General features: G+C 49.5%; 1 protein-coding gene across 6 annotated transcripts in view; it reads left to right on the top strand.

Moving 5' to 3' along the window:
* epg5 (ectopic P-granules autophagy protein 5 homolog (C. elegans)) overlaps nucleotides 1–18,907 on the top strand; it is a 269,249-nt gene that overhangs the window by 18,741 nt on the left and 231,601 nt on the right. The gene's annotated exons all lie outside the window — the stretch shown is intronic.

Here is an 18,907-nt window from a genome sequence, read left to right as displayed (position 1 = left end):
TTGTCGGGTGGGAACGGGTTTCGGTACCTGCAGGTACGGGACTTTGGCCGGAGGCAGGTTCCAAGCTTTCCTCGCCTCCCCCTAAGGGGACTACATGATAAGGTGATGTCAAAAACGAAGGGAGGGTGACTCCGAGTCCAGAAATGGTAATATTTGGGGTATCGGAGGATCCGGGGGGCGGGGGGAGGGGGGGCGCGGTGAGAAGCCGATGTTTTGGCCTTTGCCTCCCTGGTGGCCCGGAGACGGATTTTGCTGGGATGGAGGGACTCGGAGCCTCCAAAGTCAGGAGTGTGTGTTAGTGACATGGCAGGGTTTCTCCGGCTGGAAAAGATAAAGTTCATCTTGAGAGGTTCAATTCAGGGGTTTACTCGGAGGTGACAGCCAATCATTGACTTTTTTAAGGAAAACTGAACGTCAGCGGAAAGAGAAGGGCGGGGGGGAGAAAAATGAGAGGCATGGCAGTGTAAACTAAGAGACAGGGAATCTATGGGTAGTTAGGAGCTAGGACGGGGGCTAGTTGGTTATGTTATTGTAATGTTGCGCGTGGCGGGCCGCTAGGCTGGTTAGAATGTTAATTTGTTAAATTGTGAAACTTACAAATGCATCAATAAAATGTTTTCTTTAAAAAAAAGAAAGTGCAAACTCCCAAGTCACCCAAGGCGGGAATTGGACCTGGGTCCCTGGTGCTGAGGCAGCTGTGCTAACCACTTGTGCCACCCCAGATGTGGGATATATATTCCAACCATTGTAGATCATTGCTATCACCTGCATGTTTAGTGTGTAAACCATCGTAGTTAGTCGGAGCAGTTAATGGGGTGATGATCGTCCGATTAGGTTCATCCTTTTTTTAAACCAATAATGTATAACTGGGCAATTTTATTTGTTATTTAGATTCCATCTCCAGAGAGCTCGAATAGGGGCTAGAATTAGGACAGTCCACAGAGGCTTCAATTTTCCTTACTGTAGTGCAAATTTTCTTTTCGTCACCTGTGTCAATGAATTTCGGGCTGTCACTTGTCTTTCCAGACACAAGACCATCAAAGGTCTGCTCACAGTTGTACATCCTCCAGAAACTCCACCAGCTAGCTCTGATGTACAGGTTCTAAGCCATCGCTGGCATTTTATCAGGATGACATTTGTTCTGTCCCATGCACTCAAAAAGCTCTTAATGTCGAGTGGAAAGTTTGAAAGCATGTCACACACAGCTGAGGTACGGGGTGACAATATGGAAGAACTCAAGCTGGTTTACATAAACTTTAGTAAACTGCTCCAAAAAGGAGGAGGGCGAGGCGGCAGGCCCGAGGCCAGGGCACTATGTAGGGAGGGTGCTCCACGTCGGATGGCTCCCACCTAGGAAGAAGAAAGAAGGTTGAAGCCTGGTCCCAGGGGAGCTCTGGGTAAATGCAGAGGAGAAAGAAAGAAGGCTGAAGAAAGTTTGGTGAAGGTTTTTTTTTCTTCTCTCCCCTTTTTTTTTTCAAAAAAAGAATAAGTCAGATTGATGAAGGACAGGAGGGTGAAGGGGGAGAGAGGAGAAAAGAAAGAAGCTAAAAAAACAATAAGCTGCTAAAGGATGCGAAGAGCAGCGTCGAAGAAAGGAGGAAACGCGGGTTTGCCGCCGAAGGAGAAGACGAGCAAAAGTGTTGACAGGATGGCGGAAGCCGAACTGCAAGGCGGGACCGCTCTACTTACGGTGGAGAAGATGACCGAGGTGATGGCGGTGGAACTGGAAAAACAGTTTGTGAGGCACATGGAGGCCTTGAGGAAAGAGACGGCGGTCGTGTTGAGGTCATTGGTGGAGGAGGCAATCGGCCCGGTCAGGGTGGAGGTGGCAAAGGCATTGGCCGAGGTGACAGAGCAGGGCGAGAAGGTGAAGGAGGTGGAGGAGGCCGTGACACGACACAGCGACCAGGTCACCTCGATGGGGGACGAGCTGCGGAGGGTGGTGGAGGTTAACAGAGGGCTCCGAGCAAAGCTGGAAGACTTGGAAAACCGCTCAAGGTGGCACAATTTGAGAATTGTGGGCTTGCCCGAAGGGACAGAGGGCCCAAGGCCAACGCAATACTTCGCTAAGAATTTGGCGGAGCTGATGGGGGAGGGTGAGAGCCCCACCCTGTACGAGCTAGACCGAGCTCATCGGTCATTAAGGCCGAAGCCCAAAGTGAACGAGCCACCAAGGGCAGTAATTATCTGCTTCCATAAGTTTTGCATGAAGGAGAAGGTATTAAGCTGGGAGAAGCAGGAGCGTGAGGTGCTGTGGGATGGTACTGTGGTTCGGATCTACCAGGACTTGACGGTGGAGTTGGCAAAAAGACGAGCGGCATTTGGGCGAGTGAAGGCGGCTTTGTACAAGAAGGGGGTGCGATTTGGTGTGTACCCGGCGAAATTGAGAGTAACATATAACGCCAAAGACTTTTATTTTGAGACAGCGGAGGCGGCTGAGGCGTTCGTGAGGGCAGAAGGCTTGGGACAGATGTGAAGAACGGAACTGGAAGAGAGACTTGGACTGTGTTTGAGCGGCTGGAAAATGTACAAATGTTACAACTTTCTTTTTACTGATTTGTATTGAAATTTACTTCTCTTTGCATTGTTACACAGTTCAAGTTAATGGCGTTCTGTGTTGCGACGGTTAAATGTTATGTTAGTGAATTGTAGGGGTTGGATTGTTGGGTTTGTTTTGGTGTTTCTTTCTCTGGGACTGGGTGGAAGGGGTCGAGAGGTCTTGGCGGGGGGAGCCACCCACGCAAGCTAACTAAAGTCAGTTAGTGAACGGGAGTGAGGTGAGAGGAGGGCTGCGGTCGTTGGAGTCTGGATAGCAGGCTTCAATGGGCCTTCGAGGCGAGCAAGAGGGGGTGGAGGGATGGATGTTTGGGGATGTTTTTGTAGGGGGGGTTCTTGGGAGGGGGGGGAAGGGGTTCGATGTTAACAATGGACAGGGGCGGGTCAGGCTTACGGGGCAGGGCCCGGTGGTATGGTGATGGTGGATAAGAAAGGTGGGAGGGGGGAGAGACCCCCAGTAAGGATAGTCACGTGGAACGTGAGAGGGCTAGGAGGTCCAGTCAAGAGGTCAAGGGTGCTTGCACATCTTAAAAGTTTGAAAGCCGATGTAGCAATGCTGCAGGAGACTCACTTCAGGGTGAAGGACCAGGTGAGACTTAAAAAGGGCTCGGTTAGCCAAATGTTTCACTCTAAATTTGATGGAAGGGCTCGAGGGGTCGCGGTGTTGGTCAGCAAAAGGGTACACTTCCAGATGGAGAAGGTGTGGCAGATCAGGGGGGTAGATATGTGATTGTGACAGGGGCATTGGAGGGGAGATTAGTGGCGCTGTTAAGTGTATACGGTCCCAATTGGGACGATGTGGGATTCGCGGGGAAGGTGTTTGGGGCTATTCCCGACTTGGACACGCATGAGCTGATTGTGGGGGGGGACTGGAACTTGGTGCAGGAGCCAAGGTTGGACAGATCACGGCCGTGCTCGCTGGTCCCATCGGGTGGGGGGGGGGGGGGCGAAGGCGCTGGCTGGGCGAATGGTGGAAATGGGAGGGGTGCACCCAAGGGAACGGGAGTACTCGTTTTTCTCAGCGGTCCATAAGGTATACTCGCGGATCGACTTTTTTGTGGTGGGGAAGGCTTTGCTGGCTGGAGTCAAGGGGTCGGAATACTCTGCAATTGCAGTGTCAAAGGCATGGGGAGGGGGGGGGAGGGCTACATTAGAAGGAGCAATAGTGGAGCAGGAGATAAAGGATGCGATTGGGAGGATGCAGTCAGGGAAGGTGGCAGGGCCGGATGGGATTCCGGTGGATATTATAAAAAATTTAAGGATAGGTTGGCACCCCTGATGGTGGGGATGTTTGAGGAGGCGATATGGAAAGGGGTGTTGCAGCAAACCTTGGGGCAGGCATCGATCTCACTGTTGCTAAAAAAAGATAAGGATCCGACGGAGTGTGGGTCGTATCGGCCCATATCACTTCTGAATGTGGACGCAAAAGTGTTGGCGAAGGTACTGGCGGGTCGGCTGGAGGAGTGCCTTCCGAAGGTGATAGGGGAGGATCAGACGGGGTTCGTGAAAGGGAGGCAGCTGTTTTCGAACAGAAGGAGGGTTTTGAGCATTGTTATGGCACTGGCGGAAGGGAAGGAAACAGGTAGTTGTGGCATTGGACGCCGAGAAGGCATTTGATCGGGTAGAATGGAGGTACCTGATGGCAGTGCTGGAGCGGTTTGGGATTGGACCAAGTTTGTGAACTGGGTAAAGCTATTATATAAGGAGCCGAAGGCGAGTGTCCACACAAATAATATCAGTTCGAGATACTTTTCTCTCCACCGTGGGACGAGACAGGGATGTCCCCCTGCTGTTTGCACTTGCGATTGAGCCGTTGGCCATCGCATTGAGAAGTTCGGGAGCATGGAAAGGAATAGTGTGGGGTGGGGGGGTGGGGGGGGGGGGGGCGGATAGAGCATAGGGTGTCCTTATATGCTGACGACTTGCTGCTGTATGTGTCGGAACCAAGTACGGAACCAAGGAGGAATATTGGAGCTACTGCGGGTATTTGGGTCTTTATCGGGGTACAAGTTGAACCTGGACAAGAGTAAGTACTTTGTGGTGTCTGGGATGGGGGCAGGGGTGGGGGGGCTGCCATTCCGTAGGGCAGGGACTCATTTTAGGTATCTGAGGGTGCAGGTTGCCTGGGAGTGTGGGAGGCTTCGCAGGTACAACATCATTAGTTTGGTGGGGAGAGTGAAAGCCGATCTGGCAAGGTGGGACGGCCTTCCTCTGTCACTGGCGGGTTGGGTACAGGCGGTTAAAATGAATGTGTTGCCGCGATTCCTGTTTATTTTTCAATACCTACCGATTTTCCTGCCAAAGTTTTTTCAGGGAGATTGAGGGAAGGATTACCTCATTCATATGGGGAGGGAAGGTGGCCAGAGTGAGAAAGGTGCTGCTACAGAGGGGAAGGCAGGCAGGGGGTTTGGGTCTCCCGAACCTGTTGTACTACTACTGGGCGGCGAATGTGGAGAAGGTGCGGAGCTGGGTCAGAGGGGTTGATTCTCAGTGGGTCAGAATGGAGGAGAGTTTGTGCAGGGGGTCGGGGCTGAAGGCACAAGCAACGGCGCTGCTCCTGATAGCTCCGGGGAAATATTCAGGGAGTCCGGTAATAATAGCTTCATTGAAAATCTGGAGGCAGTTTCGCCAACACTTCGGGTTGGGTTTAGGGTCAAGGGAAATGCCGATTCTGGGGAACCACAGATTTGAGCCAGGGAGGTGGGATGGAAGTTTTCGGAAATGGGAAGAGAAGGGGATTAAGACGCTAAAAGATTTGTTTCTTCGGGGTCAGTTTGCAGGATTGAGGGAGCTGGAAGCAAAGTGTGGGCTGGAGCAGGGAGAAGTGTTTAGGTACATGCAGGTTCGGGATTTTGACAGGAAGGAGATACAGAGCTTCCCAGAGGAACCGGCCTCCACATTGCTGGAGGAGGTGTTGACGGCAAGGGGACTGAAGAAGGGGACAGTGTCAGCGGTGTACGGAGCTATTTTGGAAGAGGATAAGGCACTGCTGGAAGGGATCAAAGCAAAGTGGGAGGAAGAGCTGGGAAAGGTTATAGAGGAGGGGGTCTGGTGTGAGGTGCTCCGGAGAGTGAATGCCTCCACCTCATGTGCGAGGTTGGGGCTGATACAGCTGAAGGTGGTATTCAGAGTGCACCTCACGAGGGCGAGGATGAGCCGATGTTTTGAAGGAGTAGAGGATGTGTGTGAGCGTTGCGGGGGGGGGCGCTAATCATGTTCATATGTTTTGGTCCTGTCCAAAGCTAGGGGAGTACTGGAAGGAGGTGTTGAGGGTAATTTCCAAGGTGGTGCGTGTGAAACTGGACCCGGGTCCCCAGGAGGACATATTCGGGGTGTCGGACCAGCCGGGGTTGGAAACGGGTGCAGAGGCAGATATCATAGCCTTCGCCTCGTTGACCGCCCGAAGGCGGATCCTGCTGGGATGGAGAGCAGCCTCTCCACCCAGTGCCCTGGCATGGCGGGGGGACCTGTTGGAATACTTGACCCTTGAGAAGGTTAAGTTCGAACTGAGGGGAAGCTCGGAGGGGTTCTACAATTCATGGGCACTATTTATTATGCACTTTCAAGAACTGGATAACATCGAACATTAGTTGGGGGGGTGGGGGGGGCTGTGTAGATTAAGGGTGACTATGGGTAATCCCTGATTCCATTTTGTCATTTGTTTATGTAAACATGCGGGCTGATGTTTGGGGGTTGGTGGGCGGATGGGATCGTTATTATGGGGATTGACATATCTTGCTGATTATTGTTTATTGTTGATGGGTGTAAATGCGGGAGAAAATGTGAAAAAGGAGAATAAAAATATATATATTTTTAAAAACTGCTCCAAAAACAATAAAGTCTTCAGTCTGACATTGAAAATGTAATCGTGGTCTGAGTATGAATTAAAATTCCAATGTAATATATGGAAGTATTTGAAATGTTCTGTATTTCTAAAATGAATTAGATTGACACCCAAATAATTGGGTATCTTTCCATTTTTAGACTACTGACCCAAAGTATTTACTAGTATGTTAAAATTATTGGAATTTTCACGCTGGCTAAAAGACTACAGAAAGTACTCCTAACACAGAATTCCAGTTCTTAAATGGATGCAAATCAATGTAAAAATGGCAAGAGTAGGGATATTACTTTCTATTTTTCTATTTCCAAATCTAATATGCTAGCCTTTGGATTTATTCTTAACAGTCATTGAGCCAAGCATTTTTAAAAACTTCAACTTTTACTTCTGTCCTGACAGAACTTTGAGGAATAAAAATTAGGTTTGACAGAGCTAAGAAAAAACAATGATCCCAATTCCCATGGCAGTCTGCCAAGTCACCTTATTGCTCGTTACCAAGCTCCAGCTGTCTTCTCCCTGTTCTGTTGGAACAAATGTGAACACCTGTTGAAGATTGAATTGAGCTGAGATGTTGAATGAAAACTGAAATGGTGAAAATGCTCTGCAGGTCTGGTAATATCTAGAGAGAGAAACAAGAGTGAATGTCTGAGGCCTAGCTGGCAATGTGGAAAAGTGCCTAGGTATATCCTGCACACACAAAGCAGGACTAGTCCAACCCAGCTAATTACCGGCCCATCCGTCTACTCTCAATCATCACTAAACTAATGGAAGGTGCTATCAAGCAGCATTTGCTTCGCAATAACTTGCTCACTGATGCTCAGTTTGTGTGCTACCCGAGCCACTCGGCTCCTGACCTCATTACAGCCTTGGATCAAATATGGACAAAAGAGCTAAATTCCAGAGACGAGGTGAGCATGGCTGTCCATGACATAAAGGCAGCATTTCACTTGAGTGTGGCACCAATATGTGCCAGCAAAACTAAAGTCAATGGAATCGGGAGTAATATCCAGCACAAAGGAAAATGGTTGTGGTTGGTGGAGGTCATACATTTCAGTTCCTCAGGGTAGTGGTCTAGGCTCAACCATTGTCGGCTGTTTCAGCAATGACCTTCTATCCATCCTAAGGTCAGAAGTGGGATGCACCATGTTTACCATTCACAGCTCAGATACAGAAGCCATCCATGTCTAAATGTAGCAAGACCTAGACAATATTCAGGCTTGAGTTGACAAGTGGCAACTAACATTTGTGCCGCATATGTGCCAGGCAATGACCATCTCCGCATGAACTAAAGGCAGCCAGCCCATGTAAAATCATGCCCGAGCAAGAATCAAGAGAAAATTAACAGAAAAATTTGGAAGATAATTCCATTCTAATGGGGAAGTAGGGCATGAAAGAGATTTTATAGGCACCAACTATTTTCCAAAAGTCTGTCCGTTGCAGCTGCCGCTTAGGTGAATTTACAGTACTGGAAACAGCAATGGATTCTGTCTTTAGAAGCCAAGTACATGAAGTTAACACAAGTATCATCAATCAAGGTGACTACTGCCTCTCAATAACATGTTTGTCAAAATGGTGCAGCCACCGTTCAAATAGAGAATCAATCATACACTCCTTCTGGTCTGCCAATTATGAATAGAGTAACAAAAGCATCAGAGCGTTATGGAATTTTGCGTCACCCCCAGGCTTACCTTTTCCCTAATTGCATTCGCACAGTGTGATGTCGCTATTTTCCATTTCTCCGCCATAGATATTTTTGGTGAAGACTGGCATTCTTCTTAGGTAGAGCTTTTACAAGGAGCCAGTTTCATTACCAATAAATATGGGTTTGGGCTGCTAACAAAATTAAAGTTCATGTGTTGAGTTGTTGATTCTTTCAGTGGAATATTGCTTGCCTCCCTAATGTGGAGTTGGGTTTGATTGCATTCTGGTTTTTGAAGCAGATGATCCATTAAAATTAAAAAATTTAGAATACCCATTTTTTCCAATTACGGGGCAACTTAGCATGATCAATTAACCTACCCTGCACATCTTTGGGTTGTGGGGGCGAAACCCACCCAAACACAGGGAGAATGTGCAAACTCCACACAGACAGTGACCCAGAGCCGGGATCGAACCTGGGACCTCGGCGCGGTGAGGCAGCAGGGCTAACCCACTGCGCCACCATGCTGCCCCCTGAAGCAGATGATCCATGATGCAGAATTGAACTTGGGTCCAAATTCTTCAGCTTCCTTCTACAAGCCAATGTAGAATTACCCAGGAAGGTTAACTACTCTGTTAAGGAAGGATAAGAGCAACATAGACAGCGTGTAGTGAAGATTCACCAGAATAACACCAGGAATAAAAGATTTTGTTGTTTTATGCACCAGAATAGAGGAAATTAATGAATGATTAATTGTGCTTTTCAAAGTTTTGAACAGCTTTAAGAGGCTAAGTAATGCAAGATTATTTCCGTTTTATATGTATCGGTACTCTAATGTTATCCTGGGAGGATTAAGAGGCTGGGTTAGAGTTTAACAAAAGTGAGTATTGAGGCAAGACTAATGTTATTTATAAAGGGTTTTGGATTAAATGATGCAATGAAAGGACAGGGAGCTGCTTCAGGAAGGCTCCCATTTAAGAGCTTGTATTCATTCAAGCAAAATGAGTTAAATGGCATGTTCCTGTAGCTATTGTGACAAAATTGGACTGAAAGTTTAATTTTTTTCCTGGTTGGAGTTTGAGATTTACAAGCAATGCCTATTTCTCAGTAGCATGATATAGCTGCTAATTGACCAGAGGTTTGTCTATTTACAGCAATTGCACATTGTGCTCTTAAAGAGACCTCCAGTATGGAGTCGACCAGCTGCTGCCGAGCCGTTCTCTCCTCCCTATCTCTTCGTGCTTTAAAGGCGATAATTTCCCCTCCAATCGCAGCCTTTAGCTCCTCCCAGAACCTGGAGGGTGAGACTTCCCCGTTTTGATTTTTTTTTGTTGTTGTATATTCAGTTATGGCCCGTGATACTCTCTTGCTGAAGGCCTTGTCGGCCAGTAGGGCAGTGTCCAACCTCAATGTGGGGAGTTGGGCACTGCCCGTCTCCAACCTCACATCCATATAAAGTGGAGTGTGGTCAGAGATGATGATTGCAGAGTGTTCCGCCTTGACCAGCTCTGGAAGCACCGATTTCCCCACCCCAAAGAAGTCAATCCTAGAATATATGTTATGTATTGGGGAGAAGAAGGAGAATTCCTTTTCCTCTGGGTGGGTGAACCTCCCAAGGGTCCACGGGGATTTCCACCATGGTCTTTTTTATGAATTGTGTGTCGTCCACAACCAACCTCACCAGTTGGGAGCATACACGTTGATGAGTACTACCGGTACCCCGTCTAGGGCCCTTTGACCATGACGTACTGTCCCCTTGGGTCTGTAACCATCTTTGTTGCCTTAAACCTCGTCCTCTTATTGATTAGTATTGCCACCCCCCTGGCCCTCGTCCCATAGCAGGAATGGTAGGTCTGTCCCACCTGCCCTTCCTTACCTGCAATCGGTCCTGCTCTCTCAGGTGTGTCACTTGGAGGAAGGCTATGTTGGCTTTCGTGTTTCTTAGGTGGGTGAAGACTCTGGATCTTTTCACTGGGCCGCTAAGTCCCCTAACATTCCAGGTGACTATCCTGATAGGGGGTGTCTGTCTCCCCGCTCCTGTGGGATTAACCATACTTATCTGGTGGACGCGTCCCTGCCCTCTGGGGTTTCCCTTTGTTAGGGGGTCGTCCAAGATGGCTGCCAACTGTGCATCCGCCATGTGGTTATGACCCTGCACTCCTGGATCTCCCTTTGCCCAGAGATTGTACCACATGGTTGCTTGCAGTGCTGGTTTGCCCCTGGTTGCGGCCCTCTGTAGCCCTATTGTCACTTTCGCTCCGCTCCTCTTTCTCTTTCCCTATGTCCCCCTTTCCCCAGCTCTTTTCCCCCTTTTGCGTCCCCATCCCCGCTATTTGTTCCCCCCACTCCACCCCGCCAGGCGCTGTCCCCCCTTTGGGGGTCTGCCGCGGCCTCTATCTATTGCATGCTCCGGGTGCTAGCTTTCCTATTATTGTGATGACCCTCCTCCTGGGAGTTACTGTCCCGTTTTTCTTCCGCCCACTCTGTGATTTCTGCCCTTTCTTTCCCCATCTTACCCTGCACTTGTCCCGATTGTCTCTCCGCCTTCCTGCTGCTGCTCCCTCGTTTACATGAATGGAGCCGCATTCTCCCGCGTGAAGCGGTCTCTCGAGTGGCAGCTTGCTGTTCATCGATCAGGATGCATTTGGGTGGGGGGGGGGGGAGAGAGAGAGAGAGGGAGAGGTTCTCCCCCCCCCCCCCCCCCCCCCCCCCCCCCCCCCCCCCCCGCCCATGTCGGTTTGCTGCCGCGCTGTTGTTCCTTGCCAAGGGCTCTTTACCATTTCCCCTGTTGTTGCTGCTCCTGTCCGCACTCGGAGACAAACTTGTCTGCTTCGGCAGGGACTGTAAAGAAGTGTTCTTTGCCCTGATATGTGACCCAGAGCCTGTCTGGGTACAGTATACCAAATCGTATGCCGCTCTTGTACAGCATGGCTTTTGCCTTGTTGAATTCCGCCCTGTGCTTGGCCAGGTCAACTCCAGTTATAACCCTCCTGTTATATTCTGATTCTATGTCCTTCCCACTGCAGTTCTTGGTCCAGCGCAAAATTCCTTCCCGGTCCTGGTACTGATTCAGTTTGGCTTTATTGCCCTCGGTTGTTCACCAGCTTTGGATTTCGGTCAAAGCGAATAGCAAGCGCTGTCTGTTTCTGGTGGGTTGGGGAACGTCTCCCTTCCCACCAGGTTGCCCAGCATCTGGGTCACGTAGTTCGAGGGCTCCTGCTCTTGATTCCCTCTGGTGGGCCCACAATCCGCAAGTTCTGCCTCCATGACCAGTTCTCTTGGTCCTCAACCTTTTCCCTCAGGTTGCCCTGTATTGTGACCAACCTCGACACCTTCTCAAGTGCCACAATCCGATCGCTCTGATCAGTCACTGCTTTCTCTAGGTCCTTGATGGTTGCATTTTGGGCCTCCAGTTTCTTTTCGGTTCTTCTCAGGGCGATCTGCATCTGCACCAAAGTTTCGTCCACCGCGTGTTTCACTGCGGCCTTTATGTCCGTTTTAATCTCCTGCTGGCGTTCCTTCAGTGCCTCCTGAGAGGGATGCCGTCCAGTTACCCACCACTGGTGAGGGAGGGTTTAGTCCTTGTGCCAGGATGGTCTGCCCCTTTCGCTCTGGCAAAACCTGAGCTCTGCCGCCTCGTGCGCTGATTGGCTCGTCCGACTGGCTTCAGGGCCCTTCCACTCCTGGTCTCTGTGCTGCCCCTGGACTGGCTTTTTCCAGTCATTTTCCTCTTTCTTTCTTCCCCCATCCTATTAATGTTTGGGGAACAAATTGTTTTTTCTGGGCAAGTATTTGCTAAAAAATGAGGAGCCACCTGACGTTTGACTACACCGTCGTCACCGAAAGTCAAATACCACCTCTTTTAACCCGTAATGGCAGAGACATTATCAGCCTGGAACATGCATCACATTCCAGACACTGGGTAAACACCTTTTGTTGAAGACATTGTGGACAGGTATAGTCACATGACCTAAGACTCTGGCTTGTTGAACAGGTTAATATTGCCTTCCTGAGCTGCAGGCTCCTGTGTGCTGTTTAACATGTGACTGGCAGGCCACACCAAAGCAAGCTCTGGACAACTGGTCGCCATCTGACCTGACTTTTCTGGAAGTTTTGTATCCTCACCTACAAAACTGACTGCATGTTTCATTCATCTTGTGACGTCAACACCACTGGAAAAGATAATTTTACAGGCTATTTTCTTAGGATCCTCGACGAGACCCCAACTATTTCCAATTTTTAAAGCTGTGAGGGAAGCTTACTGCACCACAGGAGTGATAACACTGACTAATAGATTTTGTTTTATGATAAAACAAACTTTAATTTAAACATAAAATTAACCACATTAACAGCTTTCCAGTTAACATTTACAACAGCTCTTAAGTTAAAGTTTCTTTTATCACTCCCTAAACCCACCACTATACTCCAATTAACCAAACCAATATAGTTCAAATACTACTCCTGAATAAAGTTAACAACCTGGTTTGTTATGTGCTTTTCTCTGCACAGGATCTTAGGAGATGGAACATTTCGGAACCAAAACTGAATCACCCTCTGGTCAGATTAGAATCCGAGGCAGAGCTAACTTTTTCAGACATTTCTGTACCCAAAATAAGGCATTCTTCTGTCTCCTCCCACAAGATGTCCCATGATCTGTTTAGCCAGGACCAGACACAGTACCCATATAAATTATCTACACCCTGGTTGACTTTAAACATTAACAACATTCCACTAGCTAGCTGTAAACAAGTAATTAGTTCTCAAATCTATTATCAGAACATTTCACCTACCAAATCAATGATTACCTCACTTCTGCGACCTCTTAATCACAGCTTTAGCAGGCATACTGTCTCTATGCATCTTAATCCAGGTTTTAATATCATTACTGGAAGCAAAAAATGGATTATATTCCTCACACAGGAGATTCTGGTGAAGAAAATTTGCTGAGCAGACGCACAAAATGTGTTGCTCCTCCTGAAAACTTGAAATTGTATTGAATTGGATTTGATTTATTGTCACGTGTACCAAGGTACAGTGAAAAATATTGTTCTGCGTACAGCCCAGACAAATCGTTCCATACATGAAAAAAACATAGGACATACAATAAATACACAATCGGGTGAAGCAAAAGGAGTGTAGTACGGCTCAGTAGAGAGGATGCATGGAGATATCAGTATAGTCCATAAGAGGGTCATTCAGGAGTCTGGTAACAGCAGAGAAGTAGCTGATTTTTTAACCTATTAGTGCGTGTTCTCAGTCTTTTGTATCTCCTGCCCGATGGAAGAGAGAATAACCCGGGTGGGAGGGATCTTTGATTATGCTGCCCCTTTCCCAAGGCAGTGGGAGGTGTAGACCGAGTTAATGGATGGGAGGCGGGTTTGCGTGATGGATTGGGCTATGTTCACAACTCTGTAGCTTCTTCTGGGCTTGGGCCGAGTAGTTGCCATACCAAGCTGTGATGCAGCCAGATAAGGTGCTTTCTCTGGTGCACCTGTAAAAATTGTTCAGAGTCAATTTGGATTTGCTAGTTTTCCTAGTGAAGTGGCGGTGCTGATGTACATTCTTGGTGGTAGTGTTGATGTAGATGGACCAGGACAGATTGTTGGTGATGTGTACACCTAGGAATTTGAAGCTGTCAACTATCTCTACCTTCGAACCATTGATGCAGACAGGGGTGTGTACGATACTTCGCTTCCTGAAGTCAATGACCAGTTCCTTAGTTTTGCTGACATTGAGGGAGAGATTGTTATCGTTACCCCATGCCACTAGGTTCTCTATCTCCCTCCTGTACTCTGACTCATCGTTGTTTGCGATCCGACCCACAACGGTCATGTCATCAGCAAAATTGTCGATGGAGTTGGAGCCAAATTTTGCCACACAGTCGTGTGTGTATATAGAGAGTACAGGAGGGGACTAATTACGCAACGTTACGGGTTCCCGGTATTGAGGACTATCGTGGAGGAGGTGTTGTTGTTTTACCTTACTGATTGTGGTCTATGGGTCAGGAAGTCAAGGCTACAGTTGCAGAGGGAGGCACCAAGTCTTAGGTGTTGGAGCTTTGATGTGAGCTTGGTTGGGATTATGGTGTTGAAGGCGAAGCCTGGAAAGGGAATGAGGAGATGACAAGCGGGCGAGGTCCCAGCCACGCCTAAACGAGAAGGACCGCCAGGCCACATGAGGGCACCACCCTGACTAATGGATAGAGGGAGTTCCTTACGCAGGAACTCTAGGATCCAAAGGAGACCATTAAGACGGATTGAGGGCAACGGCAATGTGGCGGATGCGCTGATTATCCTGCAGGTGGCACTGGGAAAGGCGGCGGGAGCTAGAGAAGGCCACGACCGACCAGAGCGACCGGATCGCTGCATTAGAGACGGAAATGGCAAGGTTGGTGACGATGCAAGATACACTTCGGGGGGAAAATCGTGGACCTGTAAAATCGGCCACAATGCGAGAACCTCCACAAAGTGGGTCGACCGGAGGGAACCGAGGGCAGGAACCGCACAGAATATGTGGACCAGATGTAACCTGGTGGGAAGGGAACAACTGAGGGCCATCATCGCGAAGCTGCACCTCTACTGAGACCGGGAAAGGATCGTGAACTGGGTAAGACAGACAAGGTCCTGCAACTGGGAGGGTCACTCAATCCGGGGGTCACTTGATCCCGGGGTATCAGGACATTGGGGCAGAACTGGCCAAGTGCCGGTCAGAATTCAACAAACCCAAGACAGCCCTTTGCAATGTGCGATTCGGAATGCTGTACCCAGCCACGCTCAGGGCGACTTTCCAGGGTAGGAAATATTACTTCAGCACACCGGCGGACGTGGATGAGTTCGCCCACAAATAGGAGCTGGAACGATAACAACAAAACCAACGTTGAACCAGATACCCCTACATATTGGGACATTGAGAAACTTTGCGCAGGACTATACCGCCTTGTTTTGAACATTTAACCAAGTCTCAGAAAGGAGGGGGCGAGAGCAGCACGGAGCAAGAGGGGGTGAGGAGGAAGAAGGGGGACCAAAAATGCAGCGGTCGCGGGGGGGGGGGGGGGGGGGGAGGGAAGGTATAGATCGACCCCAACAGTGGGGCCACCACACTAACGGGTAGGCTAGCACCAGGAAGTATGGGCGAGGAGGAAGGTGGGGGGGCTGGTGGGGGCACATCTCCCATTGGTGGGAGAGTGCCTGGCGACGGGGGGGGCAGGCAGAGGGGGGGGGGGGGAGAGCACTACAAATGGGGGGTAAACAGGGAGGGAAGGGGGGAAGGGAGACAGACTCAGAGAGGTAGTAGAAGGACAGGGGGAAGGGCAGGGAAGAGCTCCAGGCTGGCTACTACAAATCGCATATGCAGCAAGGAACACAAAGGCACTACAAACAGCCACTTTGGAGAGTCCCAAGCAAAGGGGAACCCTGGAGTACAAGGGCTCTCCCACAAGGTGCAGGGAGGGGACAGATCCCCCCCCACACACACACACACAATCAAAATAAGTCCCCTAAGGTTCCAGGTGACTAACGGCCCAGTGAAAAGATCCAGAGTCTTCGCTCACCTGAAAAGTATGAAAGCTGACATAGTCTTCCTCCAAGAGACACACCTGATTGAGAAGGAGCGACTGTGGGTAAGAAAGGGTTGGGTGGGACAGATGTACCATTCATGCCATGGGACGAGATCTAAGGGGATGGCCATACTGCTCAATAAGAGCACAGCATTTACAGCGATGAGGTCGGTTACGGACCATGGTGGATGGTAAGTCATGGAAGGGGATCAGTGGTCCTCTTAAACGTGTACACCCAACTGGGACAATATGGAATTTGTGAAAAAGACCATGGCAGAAATTCCCGACATAGACACAAACTGGCACATCATGGGGATGAGTATTTAACCGTGTACAAATCCCACGGGCAGAGAGATAAAACCCCAAAATGGGGGGAGGGTCATGGGGGTGAGTATTGAACCGTGTACAAATCCCACGGGCAGAGAGATAAAACCCCAAAATGGGGGGGGGGGGGGGGAGGAAATCAAACATGGCGAAGGAACTAGTCACGTCCATGGAATAGATGGGGGTATTGGACCCATTGAGTTTCATACACCCAGGGGAGAAGGAGTTCTCCTTCTCCCAGGAACACAGGGTCAACACTAGGATCAACTTCTTTGTAGTGGGGAAATCAGTGCTTCCAGGGGTAGTAGGAGCAGAATACTCTGTAATCGTAATCTCTGACCACGCTCCACATTAAATGGATGGGAGGTTGGACATGGCCGCCCTTGCCAATAAGGCATTTTGCGAAATGATATCACAAGGCCAAGTTCTGGGAGGCACTGAAGGCAGTCATTAGCGGAGAAATTATGTACAAAGTGCGCAGAGATAGGAAGGAGAGGGCGGCTAGGCAACAATTGGTCGACTCCAGACTGGAGGTGGACCGATGGTGCTTGTCATAGAGCTACTGGCAGAGATGAAAAAGATACAAATGGACTTTGATCTGCTCCCCATGAAGAAAGCCTTTTATGAGCATGGTAACAAAGCCAGTTGCATTTTGGCCCACCAGTGGAAAAAGTAGACAGCCTCAAGGGAAGTAGAGCAGATTAAGACAACAGCGGCAGGCTGGTAGCTGAGTCGAAAAAGGTCAACAAGGCCTTTGAGGCCTTCTACTGTACGTCTGCGAGCCCCCCGAGGGAGACGACGGGATGAAGCAGTTTCTCGGACATGCCAGTAGTGGGGGAAGATAGGAGACGGTGTCTGGAAGCACCATTAGAACTGGGAGAAGTCATGGAGAGTATCAACTCCATGCAGACGAGAAGGCGTCGGGGCCAGATTGATTCCTAGTGGACTTCTACAAAAAATTAGTGCCAGCATTGGCCCCGCCCTTGCGGGAGATGTTCACAGACTGGCTGGGAAGGGCTCCCTTCCTATCAACACTAGCACAAGCTTCAATATCGTTGATACCCAAAAAAGACAAAGACCCGACTGATGTGGATGCAAAAATCCGAGCAACAATCTCAGGCTAGGTAGTTGGAGAGCTGCGTAGTTGCGTACCAGAGGTGGCGCGGGGGACCAGATGGGTTTTGTCAAGGACAGGCAGCTAACATTGAAAATCAGGCGCTTGCTGAACATGATAATGACCCCTCTGGGGAGAGAACACAAGAAGCGATCATCTCCCTGGATGCAGAAAAGGCTTTCGACAGAGTCGAGTGGAAGCACCTCTTGGAGGTACTGTAGCGGTTTAGGCATGGATCAGGGTTCACTGCTTGGGTGAAACTACTGTACAGAGTTCCCATGATGAGCGTACGGACAAACACCTCCAGCTCTAAATACTTCCAGCTGCACAGAGGCACAAGGCGGGGATGCCAGCAGTCCCCACTGCTGTTTGTCCTGGCAAACAAGCCACTGGTTATCACCCTCAGAACGGCAAAAGGCTGGAGAGGTATCCAGAGGGACAGAGAGCATAGAGACAAACCCGAGGTCCAAAAAAAGGGTACGACAAAGGAAAAGAAGTATGGGATACCTGGCCCTCCCAAACCTACAGTTCTACCACTGGGCGGCCACAGCAAGAAGAAGGAAGGAATGGGTGAAGGAACCGGGAACGGAATTAGTGAGGATTGAGAAGAGTTCCTGCATAGGGACATCCTTCCGAGCTTGAGTCACGACCGCATTCCCATCCCCTCTGACCAAGCACTCAAGAAGCCCAGTGGTGGTGGCCACTCTCCGAAAGTGGTATCAAATGAAGCAACAGTTCGGCCTAACCGAAATATCCACTATGGCTCCCGTCTGTAACAACCACAGGTTCACGGTCACAACAATGAATGCCACCTTCAAAAGGTGGAGACAAGACGAGGGGACACTGACGGTTCCCGACATGTATACAGATGACAGACTAGCTGGAGGAACTCATGGAATAGTTCCCATCTGTAACAACCACGGGTTCACGGTCACAACAATGAATGCCACCTTCAATAGGTGGAGACAAGACGAGAGGACACTGACGGTTAGCGACATGTATGCAGATGACAGACTAGCTGGAGGAACTAATGGAATAGTTCCAACTACCTAAAGGAAATAAAATGAGGTATTTTCAGGTCAGAAACTTACTCCGTAGGGAATCAATGCCAGGACTGTTGGAAGCGGGGGAACTGGGGACCTGTACGGACAACTGTGGAGGAGCTATGCTCCCCCCCTGGATAAGACAAGGGAAAAATGGGAGGAAGAACTAGGCATAGAAGTAGGGTGTTCTCTGGATCGAAGCACTACAGAGGGCAAACTCCATCTCCATGTGTGCAGGGCTGTGCCTATTACAGCTAAAAGTGGTGCACAGAGCACACCTAACCAGAACCCGAATGAACAGGTTCTTCTCGGAGGTGGAGGATAAATGCGAACGATGCCAGGGAGGCCTGGCCACCCACATGTTCTGGGCCTGCCCCAGATTTGTCGTGTTCTGGATGACCCTCTTGAAAATGAAATGAAAATCGCTTATTGTCACAAGTAGGCTCAAATGAAGTTAAAAGAGCCCCTAGTCGCCACATTCCGGCGCCTGTGCGGGGAGGCTGGTACGGGAATGTCCAAGGTTGTGGGGGTGAGGGTGGAGCCATGCCCAAAAGTGGCAGTCTTTGGTGTCTCAGAGCAGCCAGAACCCGATGGGGAGCAGTGGGCCGATGCCCTCTCCTTTGCCTCTCTAATCGCCTGCAAGAACCCAGCTTGGCTGGCGATCAGCAGCACAACCCAAAGCTACAGACTGGCTGTCCGACCTGGCAGAATTCCTCCAACTGGAGAAGATAAAGTTCACCATCTGTGGGTCAGAAGAGGGCTTCCCCAAGACGTGGAAGCCATTCACTAACTTGTTCCAAGACCTGTTCGTAGTCAGCAACCAGTAGAGCGGAGG

Source organism: Scyliorhinus torazame, chromosome 3 (assembly GCF_047496885.1).
Source record: "Scyliorhinus torazame isolate Kashiwa2021f chromosome 3, sScyTor2.1, whole genome shotgun sequence".
Classification (NCBI taxonomy): domain Eukaryota; kingdom Metazoa; phylum Chordata; class Chondrichthyes; order Carcharhiniformes; family Scyliorhinidae; genus Scyliorhinus; species Scyliorhinus torazame.
Note: the sequence above shows the minus strand (reverse complement) of the source record. Positions and strands in the feature narration are given on the sequence as shown.